The sequence below is a fragment of the Rhinoderma darwinii genome, chromosome 3 (assembly GCF_050947455.1).
Source record: "Rhinoderma darwinii isolate aRhiDar2 chromosome 3, aRhiDar2.hap1, whole genome shotgun sequence".
Taxonomy (NCBI): Eukaryota; Metazoa; Chordata; class Amphibia; order Anura; family Rhinodermatidae; genus Rhinoderma; species Rhinoderma darwinii.
Window position 1 is genome coordinate 389278184 of NC_134689.1, and position 22417 is coordinate 389300600.

The window sequence follows — 22417 nt, forward strand, 5'->3', positions numbered from 1 at the left end:
AAGATTGTAGGTTCGACTCCTACCTGGCTCGTACATGTTGCCGTGATCGTATAGTGGTTAGTACTCTGCTTTGTGGCCGCAGCAACCCCGGTCCGAATCCGGGTCACGGCAGTAACCCTTTGCTTACTTATATTTAATGATATTTACCCAAGGTTTAAGAATATTCATGGATTTTCAGGAAATACACAACACATTTTATCTACGGCTTGTTCTCTTTGTTCTAGATGGCAAAAATCCGGAAATATGTGATTTAGCCTGTTCCGAAAATGTGTTGTGGAAAAAAGTAAAAACTTCACAAGAGTTCTCAATCACATGAAAATATTTCGTTATTAGCTGGTTTCCATTTGATTTGCCTCACATGATTTCCGGATTCCATGAAAATATTTCTGCTCTATCTGGTTCCGACTTGCTTTGCAATACATGAAAGGAACTTATGGCAATCGGATCCTTGTGTAAGTTTTGAGGTGATCCAGAAATGTGATGCATAAGCAACAATCCTCGTTGCAACTGGGCCAGTGGCGCAATGGACAACGCGTCTGACTACGAATCAGAAGATTGTAGGTTCGACTCCTACCTGGCTCGTACATGTTGCCGTGATCGTATAGTGGTTAGTACTCTGCGTTGTGACCGCAGCAACCCCGGTCCGAATCCGGGTCACGGCAGTAACCCTTTGCTTACTTATTTTTAATGATATTTACCCAAGGTTTAAGAATATTCATGGATTTTCAGGAAATACACAACACATTTTATCTACGGCTTGTTCTCTTTGTTCTAGATGGCAAAAATCTGGAAATATGTGATTTAGCCTGTTCCGAAAATGTGTTGTGGAAAAAAGTAAAAACTTCACAAGAGTTCTCAATCACATGAAAATATTTCGTTATTAGCTGGTTTCCATTTGATTTGCCTCACATGATTTCCGGATTCCATGAAAATATTTCCCCTCTATCTGGTTCCGACTTGCTTTGCAATACATGAAAGGAACTTATGGCAATCGGATCCTTGTGTAAGTTTTGAGGTGATCCAGAAATGTGATGCATAAGCAACAATCCTCGTTGCATCTGGGCCAGTGGCGCAATGGACAACGCGTCTCACTACGAATCAGAAGATTGTAGGTTCGACTCCTACCTGGCTCGTACATGTTGCCGTGATCGTATAGTGGTTAGTACTCTGCGTTGTGGCCGCAGCAACCCCGGTCCGAATCCGGGTCACGGCAGTAACCCTTTGCTTACTTATTTTTAATGATATTTACCCAAGGTTTAAGAATATTCATGGATTTTCAGGAAATACGCAACACATTTTATCTACGGCTTGTTCTCTTTGTTCTAGATGGCAAAAATCTGGAAATATGTGATTTAGCCTGTTCCGAAAATGTGTTGTGGAAAAAAGTAAAAACTTCACAAGTGTTCTCAATCACATGAAAATATTTCGTTATTAGCTGGTTTCCATTTGATTTGCCTCACATGATTTCCGGATTCCATGAAAATATTTCCCCTCTATCTGGTTCCGACTTGCTTTGCAATACATGAAAGGAACTTATGGCAATCGGATCCTTGTGTAAGTTTTGAGGTGATCCAGAAATGTGATGCATAAGCAACAATACTCGTTGCATCTGGGCCAGTGGCGCAATGTACAACGCGTCTGACTACGAATCAGAAGATTGTAGGTTCGACTCCTACCTGGCTCGTACATGTTGCCGTGATCGTATAGTGGTTAGTACTCTGCGTTGTGGCCGCAGCAACCCCGGTCCGAATCCGGGTCACGGCAGTAACCCTTTGATTACTTATTTTTAATGATATTTACCCAAGGTTTAAGAATATTCATGGATTTTCAGGAAATACACAACACATTTTATCTACGGCTTGTTCTCTTTGTTCTAGATGGCAAAAATCCGGAAATATGTGATTTAGCCTGTTCCGAAAATGTGTTGTGGAAAAAAGTAAAAACTTCACAAGAGTTCTCAATCACATGAAAATATTTCGTTATTAGCTGGTTTCCATTTGATTTGCCTCACATGAATTCCGGATTCCATGAAAATATTTCCCCTCTATCTGGTTCCGACTTGCTTTGCAATACATGAAAGGAACTTATGGCAATCGGATCCTTGTGTAAGTTTTGAGGTGATCCAGAAATGTGATGCATAAGCAACAATACTCGTTGCTTCTGGGCCAGTAGCGCAATGGACAACGCGTCTGACTACGAATCAGAAGATTGTAGGTTCGACTCCTACCTGGCTCGTACATGTTGCCGTGATCGTATAGTGGTTAGTACTCTGCGTTGTGGCCGCAGCAACCCCGGTCCGAATCCGGGGCACGGCAGTAACCCTTTGCTTAAATATTTTTAATGATATTTACCCAAGGTTTAAGAATATTCATGGATTTTCAGGAAATACACAACACATTTTATCTACGGCTTGTTCTCTTTGTTCTAGATGGCAAAAATCTGGAAATATGTGATTTAGCCTGTTCCGAAAATGTGTTGTGGAAAAAAGTAAAAACTTCACAAGAGTTCTCAATCACATGAAAATATTTCGTTATTAGCTGGTTTCCATTTGATTTGTCTCACATGATTTCCGGATTCCATGAAAATATTTCCCCTCTATCTGGTTCCGACTTGCTTTGCAATACATGAAAGGAACTTATGGCAATCGGATCCTTGTGTAAGTTTTGAGGTGATCCAGAAATGTGATGCATAAGCAACAATCCTCGTTGCATCTGGGCCAGTGGCGCAATGGACAACGCGTCTGACTACGAATCAGAAGATTGTAGGTTCAACTCCTACCTGGCTCGTACATGTTGCCGTGATCGTATAGTGGTTAGTACTCTGCGTTGTGGCCGCAGCAACCCCGGTCCGAATCCGGGTCACGGCAGTAACCCTTTGCTTACTTATTTTTAATGATATTTACCCAAGGTTTAAGAATATTCATGGATTTTCAGGAAATACACAACACATTTTATCTACGGCTTGTTCTCTTTGTTCTAGATGGCAAAAATCTGGAAATATGTGATTTAGCCTGTTCCGAAAATGTGTTGTGGAAAAAAGTAAAAACTTCACAAGAGTTCTCAATCACATGAAAATATTTCGTTATTAGCTGGTTTCCATTTGATTTGTCTCACATGATTTCCGGATTCCATGAAAATATTTCCCCTCTATCTAGTTCCGACTTGCTTTGCAATACATGAAAGGAACTTATGGCAATCGGACCCTTGTGTAAGTTTTGAGGTGATCCAGAAATGTGATGCATAAGCAACAATACTCTTTGCTTCTGGGCCAGTGGCGCAATGGACAACGCGTCTGACTATGAATCAGAAGATTGTAGGTTCGACTCCTACCTGGCTCGTACATGTTGCCGTGATCGTATAGTGGTTAGTACTCTGCGTTGTGGCCGCAGCAACCCCGGTCCGAATCCGGGTCACGGCAGTAACCCTTTGCTTACTTATTTTTAATGATATTTACCCAAGGTTTAAGAATATTCATGGATTTTCAGGAAATACACAACACATTTTATCTACGGCTTGTTCTCTTTGTTCTAGATGGCAAAAATCCGGAAATATGTGATTTAGCCTGTTCCGAAAATGTGTTGTGGAAAAAAGTAAAAACTTCACAAGAGTTCTCAATCACATGAAAATATTTCGTTATTAGCTGGTTTCCATTTGATTTGCCTCACATGAATTCCGGATTCCATGAAAATATTTCCCCTCTATCTGGTTCCGACTTGCTTTGCAATACATGAAAGGAACTTATGGCAATCGGATCCTTGTGTAAGTTTTGAGGTGATCCAGAAATGTGATGCATAAGCAACAATACTCGTTGCTTCTGGGCCAGTAGCGCAATGGACAACGCGTCTGACTACGAATCAGAAGATTGTAGGTTCGACTCCTACCTGGCTCGTACATGTTGCCGTGATCGTATAGTGGTTAGTACTCTGCGTTGTGGCCGCAGCAACCCCGGTCCGAATCCGGGGCACGGCAGTAACCCTTTGCTTACTTATTTTTAATGATATTTACCCAAGGTTTAAGAATATTCATGGATTTTCAGGAAATACACAACACATTTTATCTACGGCTTGTTCTCTTTGTTCTAGATGGCAAAAATCTGGAAATATGTGATTTAGCCTGTTCCGAAAATGTGTTGTGGAAAAAAGTAAAAACTTTACAAGAGTTCTCAATCACATGAAAATATTTCGTTATTAGCTGGTTTCCATTTGATTTGTCTCACATGATTTCCGGATTCCATGAAAATATTTCCCCTCTATCTGGTTCCGACTTGCTTTGCAATACATGAAAGGAACTTATGGCAATCGGATCCTTGTGTAAGTTTTGAGGTGATCCAGAAATGTGATGCATAAGCAACAATCCTCGTTGCATCTGGGCCAGTGGCGCAATGGACAACGCGTCTGACTACGAATCAGAAGATTGTAGGTTCAACTCCTACCTGGCTCGTACATGTTGCCGTGATCGTATAGTGGTTAGTACTCTGCGTTGTGGCCGCAGCAACCCCGGTCCGAATCCGGGTCACGGCAGTAACCCTTTGCTTACTTATTTTTAATGATATTTACCCAAGGTTTAAGAATATTCATGGATTTTCAGGAAATACACAACACATTTTATCTACGGCTTGTTCTCTTTGTTCTAGATGGCAAAAATCTGGAAATATGTGATTTAGCCTGTTCCGAAAATGTGTTGTGGAAAAAAGTAAAAACTTCACAAGAGTTCTCAATCACATGAAAATATTTAGTTATTAGCTGGTTTCCATTTGATTTGCCTCACATGATTTCCGGATTCCATGAAAATATTTCCCCTCTATCTGGTTCCGACTTGCTTTGCAATACATGAAAGGAACTTATGGCAATCGGATCCTTGTGTAAGTTTTGAGGTGATCCAGAAATGTGATGCATAAGCAACAATACTCGTTGCATCTGGGCCAGTAGCGCAATGGACAACGCGTCTGACTACGAATCAGAAGATTGTAGGTTCGACTCCTAACTGCCTCGTACATGTTGCCGTGATCGTATAGTGGTTAGTACTCTGCGTTGTGGCTGCAGCAACCCCGATCCGTATCCGGGTCACGGCAGTAACCCTTTGCTTACTTATATTTAATGATATTTACCCAAGGTTTAAGAATATTCATGGATTTTCAGGAAATACACAACACATTTTATCTACGGCTTGTTCTCTTTGTTCTAGATGGCAAAAATCCGGAAATATGTGATTTAGCCTGTTCCGAAAATGTGTTGTGGAAAAAAGTAAAAACTTCACAAGAGTTCTCAATCACATGAAAATATTTCGTTATTAGCTGGTTTCCATTTGATTTGCCTCACATGATTTCCGGATTCCATGAAAATATTTCTGCTCTATCTGGTTCCGACTTGCTTTGCAATACATGAAAGGAACTTATGGCAATCGGATCCTTGTGTAAGTTTTGAGGTGATCCAGAAATGTGATGCATAAGCAACAATCCTCGTTGCATCTGGGCCAGTGGCGCAATGGACAACGCGTCTGACTACGAATCAGAAGATTGTAGGTTCGACTCCTACCTGGCTCGTACATGTTGCCGTGATCGTATAGTGGTTAGTACTCTGCGTTGTGACCGCAGCAACCCCGGTCCGAATCCGGGTCACGGCAGTAACCCTTTGCTTACTTATTTTTAATGATATTTACCCAAGGTTTAAGAATATTCATGGATTTTCAGGAAATACACAACACATTTTATCTACGGCTTGTTCTCTTTGTTCTAGATGGCAAAAATCTGGAAATATGTGATTTAGCCTGTTCCGAAAATGTGTTGTGGAAAAAAGTAAAAACTTCACAAGAGTTCTCAATCACATGAAAATATTTCGTTATTAGCTGGTTTCCATTTGATTTGCCTCACATGATTTCCGGATTCCATGAAAATATTTCCCCTCTATCTGGTTCCGACTTGCTTTGCAATACATGAAAGGAACTTATGGCAATCGGATCCTTGTGTAAGTTTTGAGGTGATCCAGAAATGTGATGCATAAGCAACAATCCTCGTTGCATCTGGGCCAGTGGCGCAATGGACAACGCGTCTCACTACGAATCAGAAGATTGTAGGTTCGACTCCTACCTGGCTCGTACATGTTGCCGTGATCGTATAGTGGTTAGTACTCTGCTTTGTGGCCGCAGCAACCCCGGTCCGAATCCGGGTCACGGCAGTAACCCTTTGCTTACTTATATTTAATGATATTTACCCAAGGTTTAAGAATATTCATGGATTTTCAGGAAATACACAACACATTTTATCTACGGCTTGTTCTCTTTGTTCTAGATGGCAAAAATCCGGAAATATGTGATTTAGCCTGTTCCGAAAATGTGTTGTGGAAAAAAGTAAAAACTTCACAAGAGTTCTCAATCACATGAAAATATTTCGTTATTAGCTGGTTTCCATTTGATTTGCCTCACATGATTTCCGGATTCCATGAAAATATTTCTGCTCTATCTGGTTCCGACTTGCTTTGCAATACATGAAAGGAACTTATGGCAATCGGATCCTTGTGTAAGTTTTGAGGTGATCCAGAAATGTGATGCATAAGCAACAATCCTCGTTGCAACTGGGCCAGTGGCGCAATGGACAACGCGTCTGACTACGAATCAGAAGATTGTAGGTTCGACTCCTACCTGGCTCGTACATGTTGCCGTGATCGTATAGTGGTTAGTACTCTGCGTTGTGACCGCAGCAACCCCGGTCCGAATCCGGGTCACGGCAGTAACCCTTTGCTTACTTATTTTTAATGATATTTACCCAAGGTTTAAGAATATTCATGGATTTTCAGGAAATACACAACACATTTTATCTACGGCTTGTTCTCTTTGTTCTAGATGGCAAAAATCTGGAAATATGTGATTTAGCCTGTTCCGAAAATGTGTTGTGGAAAAAAGTAAAAACTTCACAAGAGTTCTCAATCACATGAAAATATTTCGTTATTAGCTGGTTTCCATTTGATTTGCCTCACATGATTTCCGGATTCCATGAAAATATTTCCCCTCTATCTGGTTCCGACTTGCTTTGCAATACATGAAAGGAACTTATGGCAATCGGATCCTTGTGTAAGTTTTGAGGTGATCCAGAAATGTGATGCATAAGCAACAATCCTCGTTGCATCTGGGCCAGTGGCGCAATGGACAACGCGTCTCACTACGAATCAGAAGATTGTAGGTTCGACTCCTACCTGGCTCGTACATGTTGCCGTGATCGTATAGTGGTTAGTACTCTGCGTTGTGGCCGCAGCAACCCCGGTCCGAATCCGGGTCACGGCAGTAACCCTTTGCTTACTTATTTTTAATGATATTTACCCAAGGTTTAAGAATATTCATGGATTTTCAGGAAATACGCAACACATTTTATCTACGGCTTGTTCTCTTTGTTCTAGATGGCAAAAATCTGGAAATATGTGATTTAGCCTGTTCCGAAAATGTGTTGTGGAAAAAAGTAAAAACTTCACAAGTGTTCTCAATCACATGAAAATATTTCGTTATTAGCTGGTTTCCATTTGATTTGCCTCACATGATTTCCGGATTCCATGAAAATATTTCCCCTCTATCTGGTTCCGACTTGCTTTGCAATACATGAAAGGAACTTATGGCAATCGGATCCTTGTGTAAGTTTTGAGGTGATCCAGAAATGTGATGCATAAGCAACAATACTCGTTGCATCTGGGCCAGTGGCGCAATGTACAACGCGTCTGACTACGAATCAGAAGATTGTAGGTTCGACTCCTACCTGGCTCGTACATGTTGCCGTGATCGTATAGTGGTTAGTACTCTGCGTTGTGGCCGCAGCAACCCCGGTCCGAATCCGGGTCACGGCAGTAACCCTTTGATTACTTATTTTTAATGATATTTACCCAAGGTTTAAGAATATTCATGGATTTTCAGGAAATACACAACACATTTTATCTACGGCTTGTTCTCTTTGTTCTAGATGGCAAAAATCCGGAAATATGTGATTTAGCCTGTTCCGAAAATGTGTTGTGGAAAAAAGTAAAAACTTCACAAGAGTTCTCAATCACATGAAAATATTTCGTTATTAGCTGGTTTCCATTTGATTTGCCTCACATGAATTCCGGATTCCATGAAAATATTTCCCCTCTATCTGGTTCCGACTTGCTTTGCAATACATGAAAGGAACTTATGGCAATCGGATCCTTGTGTAAGTTTTGAGGTGATCCAGAAATGTGATGCATAAGCAACAATCCTCGTTGCATCTGGGCCAGTGGCGCAATGGACAACGCGTCTGACTACGAATCAGAAGATTGTAGGTTCAACTCCTACCTGGCTCGTACATGTTGCCGTGATCGTATAGTGGTTAGTACTCTGCGTTGTGGCCGCAGCAACCCCGGTCCGAATCCGGGTCACGGCAGTAACCCTTTGCTTACTTATTTTTAATGATATTTACCCAAGGTTTAAGAATATTCATGGATTTTCAGGAAATACACAACACATTTTATCTACGGCTTGTTCTCTTTGTTCTAGATGGCAAAAATCTGGAAATATGTGATTTAGCCTGTTCCGAAAATGTGTTGTGGAAAAAAGTAAAAACTTCACAAGAGTTCTCAATCACATGAAAATATTTCGTTATTAGCTGGTTTCCATTTTATTTGCCTCACATGATTTCCGGATTCCATGAAAATATTTCCCCTCTATCTGGTTCCGACTTGCTTTGCAATACATGAAAGGAACTTATGGCAATCGGATCCTTGTGTAAGTTTTGAGGTGATCCAGAAATGTGATGCATAAGCAACAATACTCGTTGCTTCTGGGCCAGTAGCGCAATGGACAACGCGTCTGACTACGAATCAGAAGATTGTAGGTTCGACTCCTACCTGGCTCGTACATGTTGCCGTGATCGTATAGTGGTTAGTACTCTGCGTTGTGGCCGCAGCAACCCCGGTCCGAATCCGGGGCACGGCAGTAACCCTTTGCTTACTTATTTTTAATGATATTTACCCAAGGTTTAAGAATATTCATGGATTTTCAGGAAATACACAACACATTTTATCTACGGCTTGTTCTCTTTGTTCTAGATGGCAAAAATCTGGAAATATGTGATTTAGCCTGTTCCGAAAATGTGTTGTGGAAAAAAGTAAAAACTTCACAAGAGTTCTCAATCACATGAAAATATTTCGTTATTAGCTGGTTTCCATTTGATTTGTCTCACATGATTTCCGGATTCCATGAAAATATTTCCCCTCTATCTGGTTCCGACTTGCTTTGCAATACATGAAAGGAACTTATGGCAATCGGATCCTTGTGTAAGTTTTGAGGTGATCCAGAAATGTGATGCATAAGCAACAATCCTCGTTGCATCTGGGCCAGTGGCGCAATGGACAACACGTCTGACTATGAATCAGAAGATTGTAGGTTCGACTCCTACCAGGCTCATACATGTTGCCGTGATCGTATTGGTTAGTACTCTGCGTTGTGGATGCAGCAACCCCGGTCCGAATCCGGGTCACGGTTGCTTACTTATTTTTAATGATATTTACCCAAGGTTTAAGAATATTCATGGATTTTCAGGAAATACACAACACATTTTATCTACGGCTTGTTCTCTTTGTTCTAGATGGCAAAAATCTGGAAATATGTGATTTAGCCTGTTCCGAAAATGTGTTGTGGAAAAAAGTAAAAACTTCACAAGAGTTCTCAATCACATGAAAATATTTAGTTATTAGCTGGTTTCCATTTGATTTGCCTCACATGATTTCCGGATTCCATGAAAATATTTCCCCTCTATCTGGTTCCGACTTGCTTTGCAATACATGAAAGGAACTTATGGCAATCGGATCCTTGTGTAAGTTTTGAGGTGATCCAGAAATGTGATGCATAAGCAACAACACGCGTTGCATCTGGGCCAGTGGCGCAATGGACAACGCGTCTGACTACGAATCAGAAGATTGTAGGTTCGACTCCTACCTGGCTCGTACATGTTGCCGTGATCGTATAGTGGTTAGTACTCTGCGTTGTGGCCGCAGCAACCCCGGTCCGAATCCGGGTCACGGCAGTAACCCTTTGCTTACTTATTTTTAATGATATTTACCCAAGGTTTAAGAATATTCATGGATTTTCAGGAAATACACAACACATTTTATCTACGGCTTGTTCTCTTTGTTCTAGATGGCAAAAATCTGGAAATATGTGATTTAGCCTGTTCCGAAAATGTGTTGTGGAAAAAAGTAAAAACTTCACAAGAGTTCTCAATCACATGAAAATATTTAGTTATTAGCTGGTTTCCATTTGATTTGCCTCACATGATTTCCGGATTCCATGAAAATATTTCCCCTCTATCTGGTTCCGACTTGCTTTGCAATACATGAAAGGAACTTATGGCAATCGGATCCTTGTGTAAGTTTTGAGGTGATCCAGAAATGTGATGCATAAGCAACAATACTCGTTGCTTCTGGGCCAGTAGCGCAATGGACAACGCGTCTGACTACGAATCAGAAGATTGTAGGTTCGACTCCTACCTGGCTCGTACATGTTGCCGTGATCGTATAGTGGTTAGTACTCTGCGTTGTGGCCGCAGCAACCCCGGTCCGAATCCGGGGCACGGCAGTAACCCTTTGCTTACTTATTTTTAATGATATTTACCCAAGGTTTAAGAATATTCATGGATTTTCAGGAAATACACAACACATTTTATCTACGGCTTGTTCTCTTTGTTCTAGATGGCAAAAATCTGGAAATATGTGATTTAGCCTGTTCCGAAAATGTGTTGTGGAAAAAAGTAAAAACTTCACAAGAGTTCTCAATCACATGAAAATATTTCGTTATTAGCTGGTTTCCATTTGATTTGTCTCACATGATTTCCGGATTCCATGAAAATATTTCCGCTCTATCTGGTTCCGACTTGCTTTGCAATACATGAAAGGAACTTATGGCAATCGGATCCTTGTGTAAGTTTTGAGGTGATCCAGAAATGTGATGCATAAGCAACAATACTCGTTGCATCTGGGCCAGTGGCGCAATGGACAACGCGTCTGACTATGAATCAGAAGATTGTAGGTTCGACTCCTACCTGGCTCGTACATGTTGCCGTGATCGTATAGTGGTTAGTACTCTGCGTTGTGGCCGCAGCAACCCCGGTCCGAATCCGGGTCACAGCAGTAACCCTTTGCTTACTTATTTTTAATGATATTTACCCAAGGTTTAAGAATATTCATGGATTTTCAGGAAATACACAACACATTTTATCTACAGCTTGTTCTCTTTGTTCTAGATGGCAAAAATCTGGAAATATGTGATTTAGCCTGTTCCGAAAATGTGTTGTGGAAAAAAGTAAAAACTCCACAAGAGTTCTCAATCACATGAAAATATTTCGTTATTAGCTGGTTTCCATTTGATTTGCCTCACATGATTTCCGGATTCCATGAAAATATTTCCCCTCTATCTGGTTCCGACTTGCTTTGCAATACATGAAAGGAACTTATGGCAATCGGATCCTTGTGTAAGTTTTGAGGTGATCCAGAAATGTGATGCATAAGCAACAATACTCGTTGCATCTGGGCCAGTGGCGCAATGGACAACACGTCTGACTACGAATCAGAAGATTGTAGGTTCGACTCCTACCTGGCTCGTACATGTTGCCGTGATCGTATAGTGGTTAGTACTCTGCGTTGTGGCCGCAGCAACCCCGGTCCGAATCCGGGTCACGGCAGTAACCCTTTGCTTACTTATTTTTAATGATATTTACCCAAGGTTTAAGAATATTCATGGATTTTCAGGAAATACACAACACATTTTATCTACGGCTTGTTCTCTTTGTTCTAGATGGCAAAAATCTGGAAATATGTGATTTAGCCTGTTCCGAAAATGTGTTGTGGAAAAAAGTAAAAACTTCACAAGAGTTCTCAATCACATGAAAATATTTCGTTATTAGCTGGTTTCCATTTGATTTGCCTCACATGATTTCCGGATTCCATGAAAATATTTCCCCTCTATCTGGTTCCGACTTGCTTTGCAATACATGAAAGGAACTTATGGCAATCGGATCCTTGTGTAAGTTTTGAGGTGATCCAGAAATGTGATGCATAAGCAACAATACTTGTTGCATCTGGGCCAGTGGCGCAATGGACAACGCGTCTGACTACGAATCAGAAGATTGTAGGTTCGACTCCTACCTGGCTCGTACATGTTGCCATGATCGTATAGTGGTTAGTACTCGGCGTTGTGGCCGCAGCAACCCCGGTCCGAATCCGGGTCACGGCAGTAACCCTTTGCTTACTTATTTTTAATGATATTTACCCAAGGTTTAAGAATATTCATGGATTTTCAGGAAATACACAACACATTTTATCTACAGCTTGTTCTCTTTGTTCTAGATGGCAAAAATCTGGAAATATGTGATTTAGCCTGTTCCGAAAATGTGTTGTGGAAAAAAGTAAAAACTTCACAAGAGTTCTCAATCACATGAAAATATTTCGTTATTAGCTGGTTTCCATTTGATTTGCCTCACATGATTTCCGGATTCCATGAAAATATTTCCCCTCTATCTGGTTCCGACTTGCTTTGCAATACATGAAAGGAACTTATGGCAATCGGATCCTTGTGTAAGTTTTGAGGTGATCCAGAAATGTGACCCGGATTCGGACCGGGGTTGCTTCTGGGCCAGTGGCGCAATGGACAACGCGTCTGACTATGAATCAGAAGATTGTAGGTTCAACTCCTACCTGGCTCGTACATGTTGCCGTGATCGTATAGTGGTTAGTACTCTGCGTTGTGGATGCAGCAACCCCGGTCCGAATCCGGGTCACGGTTGCTTACTTATTTTTAATTATATTTACCCAAGGTTTAAGAATATTCATGGATTTTCAGGAAATACACAACACATTTTATCTACGGCTTGTTCACTTTGTTCTAGATGGCAAAAATCTGGAAATATGTGATTTAGCCTGTTCCGAAAATGTGTTGTGGAAAAAAGTAAAAACTTCACAAGAGTTCTCAATCACATGAAAATATTTCGTTATTAGCTGGTTTCCATTTGATTTGCCTCACATGATTTCCAGATTCCATGAAAATATTTCCCCTCTATCTGGTTCCGACTTGCTTTGCAATACATGAAAGGAACTTATGGCAATCGGATCCTTGTGTAAGTTTTGAGGTGATCCAGAAATGTGATGCATAAGCAACAACACGCGTTGCATCTGGGCCAGTGGCGCAATGGACAACGCGTCTGACTACGAATCAGAAGATTGTAGGTTCGACTCCTACCTGGCTCGTACATGTTGCCGTGATCGTATAGTGGTTAGTACTCTGCGTTGTGGCCGCAGCAACCCCGGTCCGAATCCGGGTCACGGCAGTAACCCTTTGCTTACTTATTTTTAATGATATTTACCCAAGGTTTAAGAATATTCATGGATTTTCAGGAAATACACAACACATTTTATCTACGGCTTGTTCTCTTTGTTCTAGATGGCAAAAATCTGGAAATATGTGATTTAGCCTGTTCCGAAAATGTGTTGTGGAAAAAAGTAAAAACTTCACAAGAGTTCTCAATCACATGAAAATATTTCGTTATTAGCTGGTTTCCATTTGATTTGCCTCACATGATTTCCGGATTCCATGAAAATATTTCCCCTCTATCTGGTTCCGACTTGCTTTGCAATACATGAAAGGAACTTATGGCAATCGGATCCTTGTGTAAGTTTTGAGGTGATCCAGAAATGTGACCCGGATTCGGACCGGGGTTGCTTCTGGGCCAGTGGCGCAATGGACAACACGTCTGACTATGAATCAGAAGATTGTAGGTTCAACTCCTACCTGGCTCGTACATGTTGCCGTGATCGTATAGTGGTTAGTACTCTGCGTTGTGGATGCAGCAACCCCGGTCCGAATCCGGGTCACGGTTGCTTACTTATTTTTAATGATATTTACCCAAGGTTTAAGAATATTCATGGATTTTCAGGAAATACACAACACATTTTATCTACGGCTTGTTCTCTTTGTTCTAGATGGCAAAAATCTGGAAATATGTGATTTAGCCTGTTCCGAAAATGTGTTGTGGAAAAAAGTAAAAACTTCACAAGAGTTCTCAATCACATGAAAATATTTCGTTATTAGCTGGTTTCCATTTGATTTGCCTCACATGATTTCCAGATTCCATGAAAATATTTCCCCTCTATCTGGTTCCGACTTGCTTTGCAATACATGAAAGGAACTTATGGCAATCGGATCCTTGTGTAAGTTTTGAGGTGATCCAGAAATGTGATGCATAAGCAACAACACGCGTTGCATCTGGGCCAGTGGCGCAATGGACAACGCGTCTGACTACGAATCAGAAGATTGTAGGTTCGACTCCTACCTTGCTCGTACATGTTGCCGTGATCGTATAGTGGTTAGTACTCTGCGTTGTGGCCGCAGCAACCCCGGTCCGAATCCGGGTCACGGCAGTAACCCTTTGCTTACTTATTTTTAATGATATTTACCCAAGGTTTAAGAATATTCATGGATTTTCAGGAAATACACAACACATTTTATCTACGGCTTGTTCTCTTTGTTCTAGATGGCAAAAATCTGGAAATATGTGATTTAGCCTGTTCCGAAAATGTGTTGTGGAAAAAAGTAAAAACTTCACAAGAGTTCTCAATCACATGAAAATATTTCGTTATTAGCTGGTTTCCATTTGATTTGCCTCACATGATTTCCGGATTCCATGAAAATATTTCCCCTCTATCTGGTTCCGACTTGCTTTGCAATACATGAAAGGAACTTATGGCAATCGGATCCTTGTGTAAGTTTTGAGGTGATCCAGAAATGTGACCCGGATTCGGACCGGGGTTGCTTCTGGGCCAGTGGCGCAATGGACAACGCGTCTGACTATGAATCAGAAGATTGTAGGTTCAACTCCTACCTGGCTCGTACATGTTGCCGTGATCGTATAGTGGTTAGTACTCTGCGTTGTGGATGCAGCAACCCCGGTCCGAATCCGGGTCACGGTTGCTTACTTATTTTTAATGATATTTACCCAAGGTTTAAGAATATTCATGGATTTTCAGGAAATACACAACACATTTTATCTACGGCTTGTTCTCTTTGTTCTAGATGGCAAAAATCTGGAAATATGTGATTTAGCCTGTTCCGAAAATGTGTTGTGGAAAAAAGTAAAAACTTCACAAGAGTTCTCAATCACATGAAAATATTTCGTTATTAGCTGGTTTCCATTTGATTTGCCTCACATGATTTCCGGATTCCATGAAAATATTTCCCCTCTATCTGGTTCCGACTTGCTTTGCAATACATGAAAGGAACTTATGGCAATCGGATCCTTGTGTAAGTTTTGAGGTGATCCAGAAATGTGATGCATAAGCAACAATACTCGTTGCTTCTGGGCCAGTAGCGCAATGGACAACACGTCTGACTACGAATCAGAAGATTGTAGGTTCGACTCCTACCTAGCTCGTACATGTTGCCGTGATCGTATAGTGGTTAGTACTCTGCGTTGTGGCCGCAGCAACCCCGGTCCGAATCCGGGTCACGGTTGCTTACTTATTTTTAATGATATTTACCCAAGGTTTAAGAATATTCATAGATTTTCAGGAAATACACAACACATTTTATCTACGGCTTGTTCTCTTTTTTCTAGATGGCAAAAATCTGGAAATATGTGATTTAGCCTGTTCCGAAAATGTGTTGTGGAAAAAAGTAAAAACTTCACATGAAAATATTTAGTTATTAGCTGGTTTCCATTTGATTTGCCTCACATGATTTCCAGATTCCATGAAAATATTTCCCCTCTATCTGGTTCCGACTTGCTTTGCAATACATGAAAGGAACTTATGGCAATCGGATCCTTGTGTAAGTTTTGAGGTGATCCAGAAATGTGATGCATAAGCAACAACCCTCGTTGCATCTGGGCCAGTGGCGCAATGGACAACGCGTCTGACTTCGAATCAGAAGATTGTAGGTTCGACTCCTACCTGGCTCGTACATGTTGCCGTGATCGTATAGTGGTTAGTACTCTGCGTTGTGGCCGCAGCAACCCCGGTCCGAATCCGGGTCACGGCAGTAACCCTTTGCTTACTTATTTTTAATGATATTTACCCAAGGTTTAAGAATATTCATGGATTTTCAGGAAATACACAACACATTTTATCTACGGCTTGTTCTCTTTGTTCTAGATGGCAAAAATCTGGAAATATGTGATTTAGCCTGTTCCGAAAATGTGTTGTGGAAAAAAGTGAAAACTTCACAAGAGTTCTCAATCACATGAAAATATTTAGTTATTAGCTGGTTTCCATTTGATTTGCCTCACATGATTTCCAGATTCCATGAAAATATTTCCCCTCTATCTGGTTCCGACTTGCTTTGCAATACATGAAAGGAACTTATGGCAATCGGATCCTTGTGTAAGTTTTGAGGTGATCCAGAAATGTGATGCATAAGCAACAACCCTCGTTGCATCTGGGCCAGTGGCGCAATGGACAACGCGTCTGACTACGAATCAGAAGATTGTAGGTTCGACTCCTACCTGGCTCGTACATGTTGCCGTGATCGTATAGTGGTTAGTACTCTGCGTTGTGGCCGCAGCAACCCCGGTCCGAATCCGGGTCACGGCAGTAACCCTTTGCTTACTTATTTTTAATGATATTTACCCAAGGTTTAAGAATATTCATGGATTTTCAGGAAATACACAACACATTTTATCTACGGCTTGTTCTCTTTGTTCTAGATGGCAAAAATCTGGAAATATGTGATTTAGCCTGTTCCGAAAATGTGTTGTGGAAAAAAGTAAAAACTTCACAAGAGTTCTCAATCACATGAAAATATTTCGTTATTAGCTGGTTTCCATTTGATTTGCCTCACATGATTTCCAGATTCCATGAAAATATTTCCCCTCTATCTGGTTCCGACTTGCTTTGCAATACATGAAAGGAACTTATGGCAATCGGATCCTTGTGTAAGTTTTGAGGTGATCCAGAAATGTGATGCATAAGCAACAACACGCGTTGCATCTGGGCCAGTGGCGCAATGGACAACGCGTCTGACTACGAATCAGAAGATTGTAGGTTCGACTCCTACCTTGCTCGTACATGTTGCCGTGATCGTATAGTGGTTAGTACTCTGCGTTGTGGCCGCAGCAACCCCGGTCCGAATCCGGGTCTCCGGCAGTAACCCTTTGCTTACTTATTTTTAATGATATTTACCCAAGGTTTAAGAATATTCATGGATTTTCAGGAAATACACAACACATTTTATCTACGGCTTGTTCTCTTTGTTCTAGATGGCAAAAATCTGGAAATATGTGATTTAGCCTGTTCCGAAAATGTGTTGTGGAAAAAAGTAAAAACTTCACAAGAGTTCTCAATCACATGAAAATATTTCGTTATTAGCTGGTTTCCATTTGATTTGCCTCACATGATTTCCGGATTCCATGAAAATATTTCCCCTCTATCTGGTTCCGACTTGCTTTGCAATACATGAAAGGAACTTATGGCAATCGGATCCTTGTGTAAGTTTTGAGGTGATCCAGAAATGTGATGCATAAGCAACAATACTCGTTGCTTCTGGGCCAGTGGCGCAATGGACAACGCGTCTGACTACGAATCAGAAGATTGTAGGTTCGACTCCTACCTGGCTCGTACATGTTGCCGTGATCGTATAGTGGTTAGTACTCTGCGTTGTGGCCGCAGCAACCCCGGTCCGAATCCGGGTCACGGCAGTAACCCTTTGCTTACTTATTTTTAATGATATTTACCCAAGGTTTAAGAATATTCATGGATTTTCAGGAAATACACAACACATTTTATCTACGGCTTGTTCTCTTTGTTCTAGATGGCAAAAATCTGGAAATATGTGATTTAGCCTGTTCCGAAAATGTGTTGTGGAAAAAAGTGAAAACTTCACAAGAGTTCTCAATCACATGAAAATATTTAGTTATTAGCTGGTTTCCATTTGATTTGCCTCACATGATTTCCAGATTCCATGAAAATATTTCCCCTCTATCTGGTTCCGACTTGCTTTGCAATACATGAAAGGAACTTATGGCAATCGGATCCTTGTGTAAGTTTTGAGGTGATCCAGAAATGTGATGCATAAGCAACAACCCTCGTTGCATCTGGGCCAGTGGCGCAATGGACAACGCGTCTGACTACGAATCAGAAGATTGTAGGTTCGACTCCTACCTGGCTCGTACATGTTGCCGTGATCGTATAGTGGTTAGTACTCTGCGTTGTGGCCGCAGCAACCCCGGTCCGAATCCGGGTCACGGCAGTAACCCTTTGCTTACTTATTTTTAATGATATTTACCCAAGGTTTAAGAATATTCATGGATTTTCAGGAAATACACAACACATTTTATCTACGGCTTGTTCTCTTTGTTCTAGATGGCAAAAATCTGGAAATATGTGATTTAGCCTGTTCCGAAAATGTGTTGTGGAAAAAAGTAAAAACTTCACAAGAGTTCTCAATCACATGAAAATATTTCGTTATTAGCTGGTTTCCATTTGATTTGCCTCACATGATTTCCGGATTCCATGAAAATATTTCCCCTCTATCTGGTTCCGACTTGCTTTGCAATACATGAAAGGAACTTATGGCAATCGGATCCTTGTGTAAGTTTTGAGGTGATCCAGAAATGTGATGCATAAGCAACAATACTCGTTGCTTCTGGGCCAGTAGCGCAATGGACAACACGTCTGACTACGAATCAGAAGATTGTAGGTTCGACTCCTACCTAGCTCGTACATGTTGCCGTGATCGTATAGTGGTTAGTACTCTGCGTTGTGGCCGCAGCAACCCCGGTCCGAATCCGGGTCACGGTTGCTTACTTATTTTTAATGATATTTACCCAAGGTTTAAGAATATTCATAGATTTTCAGGAAATACACAACACATTTTATCTACGGCTTGTTCTCTTTTTTCTAGATGGCAAAAATCTGGAAATATGTGATTTAGCCTGTTCCGAAAATGTGTTGTGGAAAAAAGTAAAAACTTCACATGAAAATATTTAGTTATTAGCTGGTTTCCATTTGATTTGCCTCACATGATTTCCAGATTCCATGAAAATATTTCCCCTCTATCTGGTTCCGACTTGCTTTGCAATACATGAAAGGAACTTATGGCAATCGGATCCTTGTGTAAGTTTTGAGGTGATCCAGAAATGTGATGCATAAGCAACAACCCTCGTTGCATCTGGGCCAGTGGCGCAATGGACAACGCGTCTGACTACGAATCAGAAGATTGTAGGTTCGACTCCTACCTGGCTCGTACATGTTGCCGTGATCGTATAGTGGTTAGTACTCTGCGTTGTGGCCGCAGCAACCCCGGTCCGAATCCGGGTCACGGCAGTAACCCTTTGCTTACTTATTTTTAATGATATTTACCCAAGGTTTAAGAATATTCATGGATTTTCAGGAAATACACAACACATTTTATCTACGGCTTGTTCTCTTTGTTCTAGATGGCAAAAATCTGGAAATATGTGATTTAGCCTGTTCCGAAAATGTGTTGTGGAAAAAAGTGAAAACTTCACAAGAGTTCTCAATCACATGAAAATATTTAGTTATTAGCTGGTTTCCATTTGATTTGCCTCACATGATTTCCAGATTCCATGAAAATATTTCCCCTCTATCTGGTTCCGACTTGCTTTGCAATACATGAAAGGAACTTATGGCAATCGGATCCTTGTGTAAGTTTTGAGGTGATCCAGAAATGTGATGCATAAGCAACAACCCTCGTTGCATCTGGGCCAGTGGCGCAATGGACAACGCATCTGACTACGAATCAGAAGATTGTAGGTTCGACTCCTACCTGGCTCGTACATGTTGCCGTGATCGTATAGTGGTTAGTACTCTGTGTTGTGGCCGCAGCAACCCCGGTCCGAATCCGGGTCACGGCAGTAACCCTTTGCTTACTTATTTTTAATGATATTTACCCAAGGTTTAAGAATATTCATGGATTTTCAGGAAATACACAACACATTTTATCTACGGCTTGTTCTCTTTGTTCTAGATGGCAAAAATCTGGAAATATTTGATTTAGCCTGTTCCGAAAATGTGTTGTGGAAAAAAGTAAAAACTTCACAAGAGTTCTCAATCACATGAAAATATTTCGTTATTAGCTGGTTTCCATTTGATTTGCCTCACATGATTTCCAGATTCCATGAAAATATTTCCCCTCTATCTGGTTCCGACTTGCTTTGCAATACATGAAAGGAACTTATGGCAATCGGATCCTTGTGTAAGTTTTGAGGTGATCCAGAAATGTGATGCATAAGCAACAACACGCGTTGCATCTGGGCCAGTGGCGCAATGGACAACGCGTCTGACTACGAATCAGAAGATTGTAGGTTCGACTCCTACCTGGCTCGTACATGTTGCCGTGATCGTATAGTGGTTAGTACTCTGCGTTGTGGCCGCAGCAACCCCGGTCCGAATCCGGGTCACGGCAGTAACCCTTTGCTTACTTATTTTTAATGATATTTACCCAAGGTTTAAGAATATTCATGGATTTTCAGGAAATACACAACACATTTTATCTACGGCTTGTTCTCTTTGTTCTAGATGGCAAAAATCTGGAAATATGTGATTTAGCCTGTTCCGAAAATGTGTTGTGGAAAAAAGTAAAAACTTCACAAGAGTTCTCAATCACATGAAAATATTTCGTTATTAGCTGGTTTCCATTTGATTTGCCTCACATGATTTCCGGATTCCATGAAAATATTTCCCCTCTATCTGGTTCCGACTTGCTTTGCAATACATGAAAGGAACTTATGGCAATCGGATCCTTGTGTAAGTTTTGAGGTGATCCAGAAATGTGATGCATAAGCAACAACCCTCGTTGCATCTGGGCCAGTGGCGCAATGGACAACGCGTCTGACTACGAATCAGAAGATTGTAGGTTCGACTCCTACCTGGCTCGTACATGTTGCCGTGATCGTATAGTGGTTAGTACTCTGCGTTGTGGCCGCAGCAACCCCGGTCCGAATCCGGGTCACGGCAGTAACCCTTTGCTTACTTATTTTTAATGATATTTACCCAAGGTTTAAGAATATTCATGGATTTTCAGGAAATACACAACACATTTTATCTACGGCTTGTTCTCTTTGTTCTAGATGGCAAAAATCTGGAAATATGTGATTTAGCCTGTTCCGAAAATGTGTTGTGGAAAAAAGTAAAAACTTCACAAGAGTTCTCAATCACATGAAAATATTTCGTTATTAGCTGGTTTCCATTTGATTTGCCTCACATGATTTCCAGATTCCATGAAAATATTTCCCCTCTATCTGGTTCCGACTTGCTTTGCAATACATGAAAGGAACTTATGGCAATCGGATCCTTGTGTAAGTTTTGAGGTGATCCAGAAATGTGATGCATAAGCAACAACCCTCGTTGCATCTGGGCCAGTGGCGCAATGGACAACGCGTCTGACTACGAATCAGAAGATTGTAGGTTCGACTCCTACCTGGCTCGTACATGTTGCCGTGATCGTATAGTGGTTAGTACTCTGCGTTGTGGCCGCAGCAACCCCGGTCCGAATCCGGGTCACGGCAGTAACCCTTTGCTTACTTATTTTTAATGATATTTACCCAAGGTTTAAGAATATTCATGGATTTTCAGGAAATACACAACACATTTTATCTACGGCTTGTTCTCTTTGTTCTAGATGGCAAAAATCTGGAAATATGTGATTTAGCCTGTTCCGAAAATGTGTTGTGGAAAAAAGTAAAAACTTCACAAGAGTTCTCAATCACATGAAAATATTTCGTTATTAGCTGGTTTCCATTTGATTTGCCTCACATGATTTCCGGATTCCATGAAAATATTTCCCCTCTATCTGGTTCCGACTTGCTTTGCAATACATGAAAGGAACTTATGGCAATCGGATCCTTGTGTAAGTTTTGAGGTGATCCAGAAATGTGATGCATAAGCAACAATACTCGTTGCTTCTGGGCCAGTAGCGCAATGGACAACACGTCTGACTACGAATCAGAAGATTGTAGGTTTGACTCCTACCTAGCTCGTACATGTTGCCGTGATCGTATAGTGGTTAGTACTCTGCGTTGTGGCCGCAGCAACCCCGGTCCGAATCCGGGTCACGGTTGCTTACTTATTTTTAATGATATTTACCCAAGGTTTAAGAATATTCATAGATTTTCAGGAAATACACAACACATTTTATCTACGGCTTGTTCTCTTTTTTCTAGATGGCAAAAATCTGGAAATATGTGATTTAGCCTGTTCCGAAAATGTGTTGTGGAAAAAAGTAAAAACTTCACATGAAAATATTTAGTTATTAGCTGGTTTCCATTTGATTTGCCTCACATGATTTCCAGATTCCATGAAAATATTTCCCCTCTATCTGGTTCCGACTTGCTTTGCAATACATGAAAGGAACTTATGGCAATCGGATCCTTGTGTAAGTTTTGAGGTGATCCAGAAATGTGATGCATAAGCAACAACCCTCGT

The 22417-nt window shown here is 41.0% G+C and overlaps 26 non-coding genes across 26 annotated transcripts; all 26 read left to right on the forward strand.

Annotated features, from left to right (window-relative positions):
• The first annotated feature begins 509 nt into the window (after positions 1 to 509).
• TRNAR-ACG (transfer RNA arginine (anticodon ACG)) lies at positions 510 to 582 on the forward strand. Its single transcript has one exon. It is a non-coding gene; the product is annotated as a tRNA-Arg (tRNA).
• Positions 583 to 2162: 1580 nt separating this feature from the next.
• TRNAR-ACG (transfer RNA arginine (anticodon ACG)) lies at positions 2163 to 2235 on the forward strand. The gene has a single exon. It is a non-coding gene; the product is annotated as a tRNA-Arg (tRNA).
• Positions 2236 to 2713: 478 nt separating this feature from the next.
• Positions 2714 to 2786, forward strand: TRNAR-ACG (transfer RNA arginine (anticodon ACG)). The gene has a single exon. It is a non-coding gene; the product is annotated as a tRNA-Arg (tRNA).
• A 478-nt stretch (positions 2787 to 3264) lies between these two features.
• TRNAH-AUG (transfer RNA histidin (anticodon AUG)) lies at positions 3265 to 3337 on the forward strand. Its single transcript has one exon. It is a non-coding gene; the product is annotated as a tRNA-His (tRNA).
• A 478-nt stretch (positions 3338 to 3815) lies between these two features.
• TRNAR-ACG (transfer RNA arginine (anticodon ACG)) lies at positions 3816 to 3888 on the forward strand. The gene has a single exon. It is a non-coding gene; the product is annotated as a tRNA-Arg (tRNA).
• Positions 3889 to 4366: 478 nt separating this feature from the next.
• TRNAR-ACG (transfer RNA arginine (anticodon ACG)) lies at positions 4367 to 4439 on the forward strand. The gene has a single exon. It is a non-coding gene; the product is annotated as a tRNA-Arg (tRNA).
• A 1029-nt stretch (positions 4440 to 5468) lies between these two features.
• On the forward strand, positions 5469 to 5541 carry TRNAR-ACG (transfer RNA arginine (anticodon ACG)). The gene has a single exon. It is a non-coding gene; the product is annotated as a tRNA-Arg (tRNA).
• Positions 5542 to 6570: 1029 nt separating this feature from the next.
• Positions 6571 to 6643, forward strand: TRNAR-ACG (transfer RNA arginine (anticodon ACG)). The gene has a single exon. It is a non-coding gene; the product is annotated as a tRNA-Arg (tRNA).
• Positions 6644 to 8223: 1580 nt separating this feature from the next.
• TRNAR-ACG (transfer RNA arginine (anticodon ACG)) lies at positions 8224 to 8296 on the forward strand. Its single transcript has one exon. It is a non-coding gene; the product is annotated as a tRNA-Arg (tRNA).
• Positions 8297 to 8774: 478 nt separating this feature from the next.
• Positions 8775 to 8847, forward strand: TRNAR-ACG (transfer RNA arginine (anticodon ACG)). The gene has a single exon. It is a non-coding gene; the product is annotated as a tRNA-Arg (tRNA).
• Positions 8848 to 9864: 1017 nt separating this feature from the next.
• TRNAR-ACG (transfer RNA arginine (anticodon ACG)) lies at positions 9865 to 9937 on the forward strand. Its single transcript has one exon. It is a non-coding gene; the product is annotated as a tRNA-Arg (tRNA).
• A 478-nt stretch (positions 9938 to 10415) lies between these two features.
• Positions 10416 to 10488, forward strand: TRNAR-ACG (transfer RNA arginine (anticodon ACG)). The gene has a single exon. It is a non-coding gene; the product is annotated as a tRNA-Arg (tRNA).
• A 478-nt stretch (positions 10489 to 10966) lies between these two features.
• On the forward strand, positions 10967 to 11039 carry TRNAH-AUG (transfer RNA histidin (anticodon AUG)). The gene has a single exon. It is a non-coding gene; the product is annotated as a tRNA-His (tRNA).
• Positions 11040 to 12068: 1029 nt separating this feature from the next.
• Positions 12069 to 12141, forward strand: TRNAR-ACG (transfer RNA arginine (anticodon ACG)). The gene has a single exon. It is a non-coding gene; the product is annotated as a tRNA-Arg (tRNA).
• Positions 12142 to 12617: 476 nt separating this feature from the next.
• Positions 12618 to 12690, forward strand: TRNAH-AUG (transfer RNA histidin (anticodon AUG)). Its single transcript has one exon. It is a non-coding gene; the product is annotated as a tRNA-His (tRNA).
• A 468-nt stretch (positions 12691 to 13158) lies between these two features.
• Positions 13159 to 13231, forward strand: TRNAR-ACG (transfer RNA arginine (anticodon ACG)). The gene has a single exon. It is a non-coding gene; the product is annotated as a tRNA-Arg (tRNA).
• Positions 13232 to 13707: 476 nt separating this feature from the next.
• On the forward strand, positions 13708 to 13780 carry TRNAH-AUG (transfer RNA histidin (anticodon AUG)). Its single transcript has one exon. It is a non-coding gene; the product is annotated as a tRNA-His (tRNA).
• Positions 13781 to 14797: 1017 nt separating this feature from the next.
• On the forward strand, positions 14798 to 14870 carry TRNAH-AUG (transfer RNA histidin (anticodon AUG)). The gene has a single exon. It is a non-coding gene; the product is annotated as a tRNA-His (tRNA).
• A 993-nt stretch (positions 14871 to 15863) lies between these two features.
• TRNAR-UCG (transfer RNA arginine (anticodon UCG)) lies at positions 15864 to 15936 on the forward strand. Its single transcript has one exon. It is a non-coding gene; the product is annotated as a tRNA-Arg (tRNA).
• Positions 15937 to 16414: 478 nt separating this feature from the next.
• TRNAR-ACG (transfer RNA arginine (anticodon ACG)) lies at positions 16415 to 16487 on the forward strand. Its single transcript has one exon. It is a non-coding gene; the product is annotated as a tRNA-Arg (tRNA).
• Positions 16488 to 17517: 1030 nt separating this feature from the next.
• TRNAR-ACG (transfer RNA arginine (anticodon ACG)) lies at positions 17518 to 17590 on the forward strand. Its single transcript has one exon. It is a non-coding gene; the product is annotated as a tRNA-Arg (tRNA).
• A 478-nt stretch (positions 17591 to 18068) lies between these two features.
• On the forward strand, positions 18069 to 18141 carry TRNAR-ACG (transfer RNA arginine (anticodon ACG)). Its single transcript has one exon. It is a non-coding gene; the product is annotated as a tRNA-Arg (tRNA).
• Positions 18142 to 19144: 1003 nt separating this feature from the next.
• Positions 19145 to 19217, forward strand: TRNAR-ACG (transfer RNA arginine (anticodon ACG)). Its single transcript has one exon. It is a non-coding gene; the product is annotated as a tRNA-Arg (tRNA).
• A 1029-nt stretch (positions 19218 to 20246) lies between these two features.
• TRNAR-ACG (transfer RNA arginine (anticodon ACG)) lies at positions 20247 to 20319 on the forward strand. The gene has a single exon. It is a non-coding gene; the product is annotated as a tRNA-Arg (tRNA).
• A 478-nt stretch (positions 20320 to 20797) lies between these two features.
• Positions 20798 to 20870, forward strand: TRNAR-ACG (transfer RNA arginine (anticodon ACG)). Its single transcript has one exon. It is a non-coding gene; the product is annotated as a tRNA-Arg (tRNA).
• Positions 20871 to 21348: 478 nt separating this feature from the next.
• Positions 21349 to 21421, forward strand: TRNAR-ACG (transfer RNA arginine (anticodon ACG)). The gene has a single exon. It is a non-coding gene; the product is annotated as a tRNA-Arg (tRNA).
• The last annotated feature ends 996 nt before the right edge of the window (positions 21422 to 22417 follow it).